This window comes from Oenanthe melanoleuca, chromosome 4 (assembly GCF_029582105.1).
Source record: "Oenanthe melanoleuca isolate GR-GAL-2019-014 chromosome 4, OMel1.0, whole genome shotgun sequence".
NCBI lineage: Eukaryota > Metazoa > Chordata > Aves > Passeriformes > Muscicapidae > Oenanthe > Oenanthe melanoleuca.
Genome location: NC_079337.1, coordinates 4,926,275 through 4,939,207, shown reverse-complemented (window position 1 = coordinate 4,939,207; position 12,933 = coordinate 4,926,275). Strand labels below are relative to the sequence as shown.

The following is a 12,933-nucleotide window of genomic DNA, read 5'->3' as shown; positions in this document are numbered from 1 at the left end:
GCATGAGATGGCTTGCCCATCAAAAACAATTGTCAGCATGGGAAAAGAATGGCTGTCCCCTTTTGGTTAAAGACAAACCTCACTACAAGTGAAAAGAAAAAAAAAAAAAAGACAGTCACAGTTTAATAGTTTTAGTGCCACAATAAACTGAAGTTATATTGCGGCGCTGTCTGCAGTGCCTGGCAAAAGCAAGCAACCCATCCACCAGGGTAGACCCCTGTCTCCATATAAATGCTTACTAAAAAGCTAAATCACCTTAGAGGAAGGATTTTACTGTCCTCCTGCTAAAGGAGCTTTATGAGCCATTTGTTCAGTTCAACCCTGTGTCTTGTCAAGAGCACCAGCTGTATACTGCACTTGTCAGCATTTGTTCTCACGTCCTATTCACTTGTATATTTTTATACACTGACAGCTTCTATCATCAAATTTAATGACCTCTTTTAGTCAAAGAACTAACTGACTACTGAGATCTTCCTTTATTTGCAGTAACCTCAACAAACCAATTCCTCAGCAAGCCCTTAGACAATTAAAAATCATGTTCATTTTGTGTAGAACAGACAAGAATCAGAAACCATCTACATGGCACCAGGACAAGTGCACAAGGATAAGACACAGGGGCTACTCACTTTTTTTAAAAAATAAGTATTTTTATCTTATCTTTTTATCTTTATCTCAGCCTTCAATGAAAATATGTGTTCTGCAAAAGATTTCATACTGAACAAATTCCTCTATGAGCCTGAATCACACCTAAAGCTTAATCAGTTCCTTTGAAACATTTTCATCCATTTCAACCACAAAGAAATCATCTGACGCCTGGTGAGACTTGTTTCCAACTTTATACAAACATTTTCAATAATCATTATTGTTTTCCTCTTGAAATTCACACAGGACAATGCAGACCCTGGGAATATCAATGTATTTGCATCAGGACAAAGTCACTTTTGGATATGCAAGTCTCAGGAGTCAATGACACCCCACAAAATAAATGTACAGAATGTAGATTGCAGTTATTAAGATTATTGGTTCCGAAGGGGAAGATACAGTTTCTACCACTAGCAGGGAATCCAGCACCTGAAGGAATGGAAACTCTTATACCAGATGTAATTAAGCAAAATGCACCTTACAGAATTGACTTGGTATTTTGGAACCATTAAAAGCAGAATAATTCATGCTCCTCTATTAATGTATTCCCATGGTTGCACAAATGAGTAGCATTGAAGTGTCACAGATTGTGACAGAACATCTCTGAGAAATCTCTTTACATAATTAGATATATGGGCCATTTCCTCAAATGTGGATTTTTAAGGAGAATTTCCCAAGGGGAATGCATACAGGTCTACTTGTTTTCAACAAAATCTTTCCTCTGTAGGGCGGGGAGCAGATAAAATTCTTGCAGAGACTGTTTTGCAAGAAAAGCATTTCTGCTGCCTGTGCCGGTTCCCAGCCGGTGGAACACATCTTGGAACAGGTCTCTACTAGACACAGGGGTGGAACTAAGTTTGGCAAAACAAAGACCAGGTTCCAGAAACAAAGAGCGTCCTGTGAATAAGTGATCCACTACAAAAGAAAAGGAAATCGAAGGGGAGGGAGCTTCTTCAGGCTGCATTGTAATGCTAATTCACGAGATTAACTCACCAAAAGAGGTAAGGAGTCTACTCCGTGGTACAGCTATTGCACAGAGGAGAATTTAACATACATTTAAAGTAGGCCTGCTTCACAGATGGGTGTGCAATGTTTTTGCTATGTCACTCGTGGGGTAATGAAAAAAAAAAAAAACACATTGAAAAACCCTATTATGCCAGAAGTCAGTTTAATATCACTGTAGATCATATCGTTTTGGCTGATCACATTATGCCACCTGAGATGGACACAGATCTGGTCTGCACCAGGTTATTTTTACCATTTATACAGTCAGTGATTCAGATCTCAATTGTCTCACCTGTATTACATGTCCATGGAAACAAAGCCAAGGGCTGAACCCCTCCAGGCTACCTGCAAACAGCTGGTTTCTCAGGAAAGCAGGACGACCTGCACCTAATCTGACAATCATCCCTCCTCCCCGTCCCTGGGCTTTAAACAACACTGAGAAGAAGAAGCCAGAATGTGGTAATGATTTGCTTCCACAACCTGATGCTGCCATGAGAAGCACACAGATAAAATAGGCCACAATCCCTTTCAGCAAAGAAGGAAACATATTTATGGTTAGTTAATAAACCAACCTGATTTTATTCCTTTCTACTTAACTCAAACAGACTAGCTGAGCTCCCTAAACAGCTTCTCCAAGTTTCAAGATAATAAAATGTTCTGCTTTGTCTTTTAAAATACCTGGGACCTGAATTCAGCTCAAACTCATACAAAGTAATACAGAAGCCTTAAGACTGGCCTGGGTAATAGGTGATCAATGTGTGTTTCCTAAACCTCATGACTATTAAGCACAATATACAAAAATCTTTTTGATTTTCTGTTTTGATCTGGTTTTATCTGGGTTTTTTTTTTTTTTTTTTTTTTTTTTTGGTTTTGTTTTGTTTTGTTTTGTTTTGTTTTGTTTTGAGAATTGTGTGGGGCTTGTTTTCACAGGGACTCTGCAGATATTTTTATTAGAAAGCCTCTGGCCACAGAATTGTCTCCAGGTCACCATGAAACGTCCTCAGACACCTGCTCAGGAGTGTGCAGTTATTCCATCTGTGCCTCTCCCCCTGTACACAGCTCCTTCATACCATGCCAGTGCATTACATAAGCTCCCCAGCTCTCCAAGTACTTGAGTGTATTTGACCTAAATAAACAACCAATTCTGCCACCTCTAAGCAGACCACAACATTTTTCCATGCACCTCTTCTCACAGTATAGTACTCCATTCAGTGAGGAGGCTCAGCTCTGCAGAAATGGCTGGAAAATCCAAGCCCTTGCATCTGCTCTCTGCTCTGAGCACCAGTTTGGTGGCTGGATTGAGAATTTCAGCAGTGGTATTTGTCCACCTCACTAATATCTCGAAGCCCTAATTTAAACTCCATAAAACAAGCCAGGCTTCATGGAGCAGCAAAGTGCTCTTTACTCGCTTGTATAACAAAACAGGCTCATGATTAATTATATCAAGTATAATCAAAATCCTACGCACTATTAATTTAAGATAGGAAATACAGCAGTAAAATAAGATAATATCTGCTACTGTAATTTCTTTCCCTGAGGACTTTGCTACCATAGGCCCAAAGAAATAAATGACAGGCAAGGCCGTTACACCCTTTTTTATTTTGCTACCTAGCATTCACTGTGCAAATGCATAGCTTTTTCCTTATCCCTGCTAACTCTGATTTTTTTTGCCAGAAATGTTAACAAGATTTTCTTTCCAGTAGGTACAGTCTCTTGCATGTGTGGTGCTACTGGCATGGTATAGAAAGCATAGAGTTAAGAAAGCTCATAATCTACTCTGATCCAACACCTTCCATCAAAAAGCCTTCCTTTCTTCTGTGTGCTCATGTGTCTGTAAGAACATCCTGGATTTGTTCCATTACTTTTTTCCAGTCTTATTCACCAACTGGACTTGCCACTGGTACATTTTTTTTCAATATAAAGCACTTAGGATATCTTTTGAAATAGTCTAAGAGCTTCCTCATGCAAAGCATCATGAAAATTCTGGAGAAGTCCTAATCCTAATCTTAATCCTATTAAAATCAAGGGTATTTTTGCCATGCACTTCAACACTGCCAGGATTAAGACCCTGTTGATTTACGATGATGAGATGTTGTTTGGATGATAAGTATTCCTGAGAGGAGGTTTGGGTAAGCAGCCAATCAAAATTATTTGTCAGTCCAGCCTCAACAGTGCCTTTTCCCTAATTTGCATAAAACAACTCATGATTTGAGTTTCTGTGGAAAAAATAAATCAGGTAAGTTTAGCTTAGTTTCTGGTTTCACTGAAAAAGTTACACTGAACTTTGGTATGTCACTGTTTGCTTAAAAAACATTCTTTCTGAATTCCTCCACACTCTTTTTTATTCCTCTGAAGAGTTTTAGGTCATTCTTGCTTGAGATGAGTGGATTTCATCAAGCTGTAGAACTACTTTGATGGTCTGGAGTGTATTTTACTGGGTCATGGATTTGCTGCCTATAACATTTGCTTAAGGAGCATGTCAGCACATCTCAAACAAAAACAGTTCTGTCATTTGAGTGCTTTTATCAGGCTTTGCTGTCCTGGTATGCGATGAACCACGAAACTTGTTACGTACTCCTTTAAATTATTACTTTACTGGGACAAATGAATGAAGTTAAATTTGTATTTGGGGCTGTTCTGCTGGTATTTTTGGTAAAACTGTGAAGTTTTAGTCTGTGGTGGCTGGTGGGTAGAGCTTGCTTGTCAGTTTTCTTTTGACTTATGTGTGTTTGAGTGTGTGGTTTGGTGTTTGTGTAGTAGGGTGTTTTTAAAGTTGGCATGTTTGGCTTTTGCACTGTGAGCTGTTGGATCTTTATTCAGTCTGGCTTCTGCCATCACAGGTGTCAGACCCACAGCATCATGGGTGGGATAAAGGTGGCAAATAAATAAGTGGCAAATAAAAAAAATGTGACTCTCAAGTTTCCTACAGTATCCACTCTACTGAGATTCTTTAGATTATGTCCAAACTCATAAGAGTTTCTAAAAACTCTGATATCATCTATCCAGACCACTATGCCACTCCATTTCAGAGCTGCTTGTAATTTTCAGTGTATCTTCTAGTCTTAGTTTGCCTAAGAATATTCTGAGAAACCAGCAGGACAAATAATCAAGGTTAATTCTGACTTTAACAACATCAACTTTTATTTATACCAAAGTTACAGGGAGGGCATCTCCCCTTTTAGTGCAGATGAATTATTTAAAAGGGAGGAGGGGAGAGATAGGATCATAACCAAAGTACGTGCCTTATCAAAATTGTCAGGGCTTTTACATTCCATTTCCTTGTGATAAGACTCTTGTGCTGAGCTGGTATTCGGAAGTGAGCCCAAAGGGCTGACTGATAAGTTTACATAAGGAAGGAAATAATCAATTTAGGGCTGTTACTGAATGAGCTCTTATCATGTTCATTTCCTCACTATTGCTTCTCAAGCTAAATATTACATGTTTAGGAGCAACTTCAAAAGATTTAACATTCTAGCCTCTGCATTTTATTAAGGAAAACTCTTTCAATAGCACAAAGCTTTTGCTTGCAGCACAATAAGAGCACAATTCATGCACTGGCAAACTTGCATTTTAAGACACTAATATTTATGTTGAAGGAAGAAATACATTCTTTAAGGAAGATTACTTTTTCCAGCTTGCTACCTAATATTTGAAGCACAGAAGAGAGTTCCTAAAAGGTACTAATATGTAGTCTACTAAAATCCCTTCTGTAGATTTGCTTTCTCCTTCTCCTGTAAAGTGCTTTGTTTAACTGCATTAGTCTACTTTTTCTCCAAAAAAGATGGGTTTTTTTAAGACCCTGATGACAGCAGCATGATTTGTGGGTGCACATGACTTGTCATGCTAAAATTTAAAAGTCTGCATTAAACTGTAAAAAAGTACATTGTGTCTGCTGCCTGACTGTAGCCCCTTTGTCCACAGCAGCTTTGCAGTGCTTCTGAGAGCTTCATGCAGGGCAGAATGTTTTCCACAAGATCAAAATGGAATTACTGGGAAAGAATGGGGAGGGAGAGTCCCAACTTAAATAGAACTATGGTAGCTTTTAAGTTAGTTGTATCATGTATTGGTACTCTAGAGTAACACAACTACAGATTTAAAATACTCCAGCTTTCATATGATATTTATTTCTCTTTACATGACCTGGTTCCTAACTTGCTCACAGTCAGCACTGAGGAGGGTTTGCTCAGGTCTTAGCTGGGTTGTTTGGTTTTCCACAAACATAGATTACATTTGTATCCTAACATATTTTTGACTGCACTGTGTCCAATCACTAAAGAAAACCACAGAGATCCTCTAACACTGCCATGGCTATAAAATACTTTCAATTGGATGCAACCTGCTACAGAAAGTGCACCAACGGGCAATTCCCTCTGCCAACAAATTTAACAACAATACCATGATCAAGCTTCAACTGAGAGAAAAATCTGTGAAGGAATTAACTTCCTCCCCTGCTCCAGCAAAGCCTGAAGTTTCAGACCATCAGGACACTTCACAAGGTTCATCCACTCCACTGTGAGCAGCCTCCTTCCAAAGCTCCAATTACAATCACTCCTGTTTCAGCACTGTTGGATCCAGGTATTTCATTCTAGCACATCTTTAATTTACAAAACTAGATTTATTTATGGAGCAGTCCCCTTCCTTTCTGGAAAGGTAATATACCTTTCATCACCTGTAATGAATATGTAGCTTAATGAATTCATCAGGAGCCTGATTGAAAGACCTTGAAATGAAGTGGAATCTGTTCAACAGTTTGCTGCCTGAAGAAAATACAGAACACTCAGCTTGGATTTTATGTAACACAAAGGATGATGCATTTGCATTTAACAGCCAATTTTAAGCAAGAAACTCAATGCCTCGCTCCCTGGGCCCCATGATGTGTGCAGCCTCAGCTAGGCTTTGATCCAAAATCCTTGACCTAACTCTTCAAGGTACAAACACTGTAGCACAGGAATTGTTTGATATGGATGCTCTCTAAACTGTTTCCCAGAGAAAATTCAAATAAAACAGGCATTGTACTTCAGTAGGCAGCCCTGTCCTTCGTAGGAAAGCTGACATTCATTTACAGAGAGGGCAGCACAGTTGTCCAAGGATACTCAGGTGCTAAAGAGATGGGCAGGGCCTTCCTGCTGTCCAGCACACCCAGGAAGATGAGAAGATTATTGAAACCACGAAGCAATGAGTAACCAATTGTTTTGAGTGAGACCTTCTGTGGTACCATGTCTGCACACTTTATAAATCATTGACAGGTTTGTTATGCAAGTGGTCACTGGTACCTTGTAAACAGAGCTTCTCCATGCTCTGTTGATCTTTCCACTGCAATTTGTTGCTGGCCTAATAGCTGTTTAAATAATTTCTGACATGGAAAAGCACGGGCTGGATCCAAAAGTGTAAACCAGAACCCTTAGGCTTAGTTGCTAAATCCAGGCAGCTACCACTGAGCTCAGACCATGTGCATTGGAGTGCTTGGCACTGTCAGTGCAGCAGGCTCAGGGCCACCACAGCAAGTTCTGACCCCCACTTCCAGTGCCTCCATTTAGGGAATCAAAACTGGAAATTCTGGGACACTCAAAAGGGAGGTGAAACTTCAGAGGGGAATTGCCAGACAGGCTGTTTAACCTCTTGGATTCAGTCTGTCTGCACATAAGGGACAGAAATACTCCCTTCAGGAGGTCAGTTTTGCATTATTTTATTATTGTTGTTGCTGCTGCCGTTGCTCATAATTACTAGACCAGTAATTGTCACACCAGTAACATGAGTTTGTGTCACCTGGTTACTTATAACCCATAGATTGGTTACTTTTTCTTACTTTCTATGATGATGAGAAAATCTAAGTATACCTGGGCTAATAACAACAAATACTGTGTACACTGGCAGCCCCTGGAAACAAAGTTTAGTCAGATGGCAATAGATTTCAGTAAAATGCTCTGGATTTACACCAAAAGCAATGAGACCAGACTGAATTTTTAATAAATTCACCTGTGTTTGTAATCACAGGCTTACCAGGCTACTACCACAGTCTCATCTAAAAGGCATCAGTACTAGTGGCAAAAATGGCATTCTGGCCAGAAGAAATATTTTACTTTCAGTAAATAAATTTTCACCTTCCTGCCTAAGAATAATGTTGTTGAATTACAGCTGAAAAGCTCAGAAGCCCTTTGCTTCCAATGTAAGCTACTAATGAATGTAAGGGACACTCACTGCAGTTCAAGATCCAGCAGGATCTTCCAATGAGAGGCTAGGAACTCCACAGAAGCATGATCTAATGGAAAAAATATGATCAAATGCAACTCTCAGTAGAAAAGTTCCTTATATCGCTCTTTTTCAAGGGACATTTTTACTGGTACAACATTAGCTAATTCTGGGAAATGTCAAGTCTGCCTACAAAAGGATTAAGAAAAGGGGTTTAGAAAAATATGACACATAAATCAAGGCTCTCCATAAAAATGCAGATGATATTATTCATTTTTTTGAAAAAAGCAGGGCACTCCATTTTTATCAAGTGTCTGCTCTGTGTCCTTTAGCATAACTTAATAAGTAAAAACACAGGAAGAGAAAAAACAGCAAAATGCAGATACGGGTGGGAAGGTTTAAACTTTGCTATGAAACTGATATCCCCACAGAAAATCCATTCTGAAACCTCAGCCTGAACACCTCCCAGCCCTACCAGCCCTTTTTTCCTGCATTTTCATTTTTCAGTGTGCAGGAAGATGTTGCAGCCTGGAGGACTAAATTAGGCATATGTGATCTCAGTGCCAACAGCACAGCTCCAGAGATCACTCCAGCCACACTCCTCAGGTCCTCACTCAGGCTCCCTCCATCCCAGAGCATCATTCCAGCTGCAGGAGGTTGTTGTGTGCACCACTCCTGGTGTGGCAGGAAATTGGTCCCGGCATGGTGTACATTTCTCCTCATTGTTATCGTTATTTTCATTCACAGAAACAATTTAATAACCAGCAAAGGAAGAAACTGCCATAAGCATTAGGATGTTTTGTCTAGGATCCTGGCTCCAAGCCTGGAATTTTTGTCATTAGGTGATATGATAACATTAGCAAATAATAATGATAATACCAATATGATAAACAATATCAGAAGATAAAAGTAACACAGTGTAAGCACTCTTTGCCTATTTTGTCTTTTTCTCACTTGCATTATGGCACACCACTGATTATCTGCTTTCCTGTATGAGTCACATCAAGTTATATCATTTATCCTTCCACAGGGTTCAGAGGATATCATAAACCATGGAGAGCAAGGCTTGTTCTGCACCCTAATGTAATCTAAAGTGCCTGGTGCTATAATAGTCTGCCTGTTGACTGCTGTGCTGTGCTTATGGGGCATTTAAAGCAAAGGAAAGCAATGCCTGACTGCATTTTTTTTTCTCCATTCATACTCCCCTCTAGACCCGATGCTTTCTCTCACTTTCTCTTGCCTATCTTTCCACTGGTCTCTTGTCCCTGCTTCTTCCTTCCTCCTCAGTCTCCAGGGTGAAATTAATCCTTCTTTTTCCTAAGCCTGAGACTGAACTTGCATCCACAGAACCCTCTAAAAATTATTTGGGGTCCTTTAGGGAGGTGGGGTATACTACAGGTCTTCACCAACAGCCATAAAATCATCAAGTGCACCCAAGAATACTCTGGGGATAGTGTCCAAGTGACTGTGGAGCCATGCAGCAGATCCCATCAAACACACAACCAAACCAAACAGAAACCAGAGAAAATGTGCAAGAATGTATTGAAATATCAGCTACATCCTCCTCCATCCCTCCCATCTGGTCCCCAAATTTGTGTCACAAAAATCTTTGGTAAATGTCACATAACCTTCATTTGAACATGTTAATTCATCAAGTTCTAATTCCATCTACTTCCTGGATACAGTTAATAAATTATATATGCTTATGTCCAATGATTTGGAAACATTTACAATTCAAAAGCTTCCAATTTACTCTTTTTTTGTAAAAGTTTTGTGTTGCTAAAGCAGAAGATAGAAAAGACTTCAATGTATCATCCTGGTGGAACAGGATGAATTTGTTCTAAGGAAGCCAAGTCAGAAAGAGGCTTTTTTCACAACCACACATACAGTGTCTGTGCATTACACTTCCAGCTTACACCACATAGGCTTTTTTTATTTCTATTTGCACAAAAATTTTGTATGCAAACTGTCACTGCATGCCTTAGGTACACAATTCTTTACACACTTTTCTCTGAAAAAAAATGCATTTTGCAAGTGTTGCAAAATTATCAAATATTCCATTGCATATCAAAGTGAGTGAAAATCTTTTTCCAAAGTGTGAACTAAATTTACATTATTCACTCCTGGTATCAAATAGGCCAAAAGGCATAAAAGTAATCCGGTAGCAACTTCATTTAACAAGACTCTACTATGATCAGTTGACACCAAAAAACAGGTGTTTAAATATTTTAAAAATTAAGTCAGTGTTAATTCATTGTTGTGTTGTCTGCTCCATGAAATTCAATTTGAAATTTAATGTCTGCTATGCTGTATTTTAGAAACACTTTCCCACAATTTCTGAATGATGAAAAATGCAGCCACATAAAAAAGTGCTCTTCTCTAGCACTTCATACTGCAGGTTATGACATGACCTTTACTTCCACTATTCACTCTTTATTCTGTAAATAATAGATAATTATACATTATATAAAATTATAATTATGGTTAATTTCATCACTTTCAAAGAGCTACCTGCAAAACAGAGCTACCTGTGAAATGGATTTGTCACTAAAGAACTTCTTTTTAAACATGTCATCTTTACAATTAGGAATAAAGAAAAAAATTCATTTTTCTGTTTAAAAATGTGCAAAACCACAGAGTTTGTTCAAGATTTGTGACACACAGAAGTCCTCAGACTCTGGGTTATGTTAGGGATATCCCAAGGAGTTCACATCTAATTTAACTGTGGTGACTGGAAACAACAGGAGTGAAGTGAAGCTCATCTCACGACCAAAGGATTTTGTTGCTCTCAGCTCCCAACTTGTGCCCCACAAAATGCTGTAAGAAACCAATTTTCAAGTTTGCACGTGAAACAATTCTAAAGGTGCAGGGCTCCAAACTCTGCAAGGCACTAAGAGCCAAGCATCCCTTGCAAGTTCTAATGAGTGATGGAAACGTCAGAAAGCAGGACCATAATTTTTCAAGTATTTGGAGGCCTTAATATGAGTGCAGAACAGAAATGTTTTTCTTTTAATCACATTCTGAAGCAATATCCACAGCATCCCAGCATAATGGCACAGGGCAGAGTTCAGAAAACAGAAAATACCAAACTGCTCATCTGTGGTACCACCCAGTGCCTGCTGTAAGTCACAGAGCACACATTACACATTACCTACCCTGTACTGTGTCACTGGAATAATGGTGGTCTTGCTTTTCTTTCCAAAAGTGAAAGGTGTAATTCTACTACTTTTCTATGAATATTTTTGAAGCAATGACTGTGGGTTCCAGTCCTATCTGGAGGAACAATCTGACTTGCCTGTGTTTCCACATATTTATGGTTTACATTCAGCTCTCAAAAGTGGTTCCAAACTACCAAACCCACAACAGCTGTTTTCAGAAACAAGCATTTCTTATCATTCGGTATCAAGCATCAGAGCCCATTAGAGTATGGAAGGAATGCCACAAATGAACTGGGTTTCTAGAGTCCTAGGAGATTTGTTTCAGTTTCTAATCAAACTGGTTCCCAGACTTAATTCAATCAGCCTTTATTTTTCCTACACTTGGCAGGAGAAGGACTCTTTTTTTCCAGAAGCAATTACTGTAAATATAAATGGCTGAGCACTCAAGCAGTATATTAACAATTCTAAATCCTTTTCTTCTGCTCTTGATCATAAAAACCCTTCCATGCAAGCAACAGTAATGTCCCTTTTTATATAAAAAAAAGTAAAAAGTATAAAGAAAGACCATCTGGGCTGGCATGCCTGCCTCTCTCTTTCTCATACTTACACAGATTCAAGGTGACCCCTTCCAATGTTTCAGATTCCCTGATCCCTTTTGAAATAGCTGGAGACTTCTTCCAGTTTATCTTATTCCCAGGATCTTTTAAAGTGCATCAGATGTATTAGAGATGATGGAAGAAGAGGAAGGGGGGAGAATTATATTAACTGATACAGTGGCTATGACCCATATGCATTTCAAGCTCATTTTGAAACAAATTTGTCCAGTTAGAGGATAGTGACTTCCCATATTAAGATCAACAAGGGGGAAAAGTATGTAAGTGAGACTGACTTTCACTGCTAAAGCAGCTTTAAATCTTAATCATGTGGTGACACAACATGCTTAAGTGTTGAAAGGACAGGACCCTGCCATAATCAAAGTGACACTGCAAGGAAAACCTACCCTCAGCAGAGAAAAGCTTTATGTTTGCACAATGAGCTTCCCAGATAAAACAGCACAGGCAACTGTAGTTGAACAAATGTATACATACACTCATAAAGAAGGAGATAGGAAAATAAAGAGATATAGGCTTAATTTCCAATAATGGAACAGGGAATCTGTTTTATAATTCTTGAACTGAAAATAAACACTGAATAAATAACTATCACCAGACCCCATATCATCAAATATCTGTTCACTTCTGGTAGCCAGCAAGTGGTTTAGTATTTTTACACTACATCAATCACCAGACAATCCCATTTACAATCAAGAAACACCATTGATTACCTAAAATGCAGGAAAAAGTTGTCCTCTTGTACTTCAGGTTTGCCAGGCTGAAGGGCTGGGAGTGTCAGAACTCCCTGGGAGAGAAAAGGAAGAAGGTTATTAAAAGGTGAATGCTTTCAGGTAGCACCACCTTTGAAGAGGTGCAGCACATAACAAACAACTACCCAGTGTGAGGTGGCAGAAAGCTCTTTTAACAGGAATTTCCCTAATTACCCTAGTTTAATGGTGCATGTTTTAAAATAAGGCAGGGTCCCTCCTTTATAATCCACCTTAAAAGAATATTGACATCATAAAGCACAACCACACAGGCAAAGAATTATAAGGACTGTATCAGAAAGGACAAGCATGATCCCTTTCCAGCTGGTAGTGAAGAGGTATCAGAAGCAGAGCTCTGCATTTCTTCCCTTTCCTAAGTTCATAGCACTACCCTCACAACCTTCAGCACTGGTTTAACCAAGAATAGTCCTATGGAATTTTCATACCCAACAAAAATACCGAATATAAGTGTATTAGACTAAAAGAGCAAATCAGGACCATGTCACCTGCAGTAGAAAAATTACACAGATGATGTTTATTATTATGATTTTTATTTCAACCACTTGGTTTTATTACATG

At 38.9% G+C, this 12,933-nt stretch overlaps 1 long non-coding RNA gene across 3 annotated transcripts in view; it reads right to left on the bottom strand.

Moving 5' to 3' along the window:
* Positions 1-12,933, bottom strand: part of LOC130252527 (uncharacterized) — a 175,789-nt gene that overhangs the window by 39,600 nt on the left and 123,256 nt on the right. For all 3 annotated transcript variants that reach the window (XR_008840376.1, XR_008840377.1, XR_008840375.1), the window contains one exon: positions 12,319-12,392. This is a non-coding gene — a long non-coding RNA (uncharacterized LOC130252527). The remainder of the gene's footprint in view (positions 1-12,318; positions 12,393-12,933) is intronic.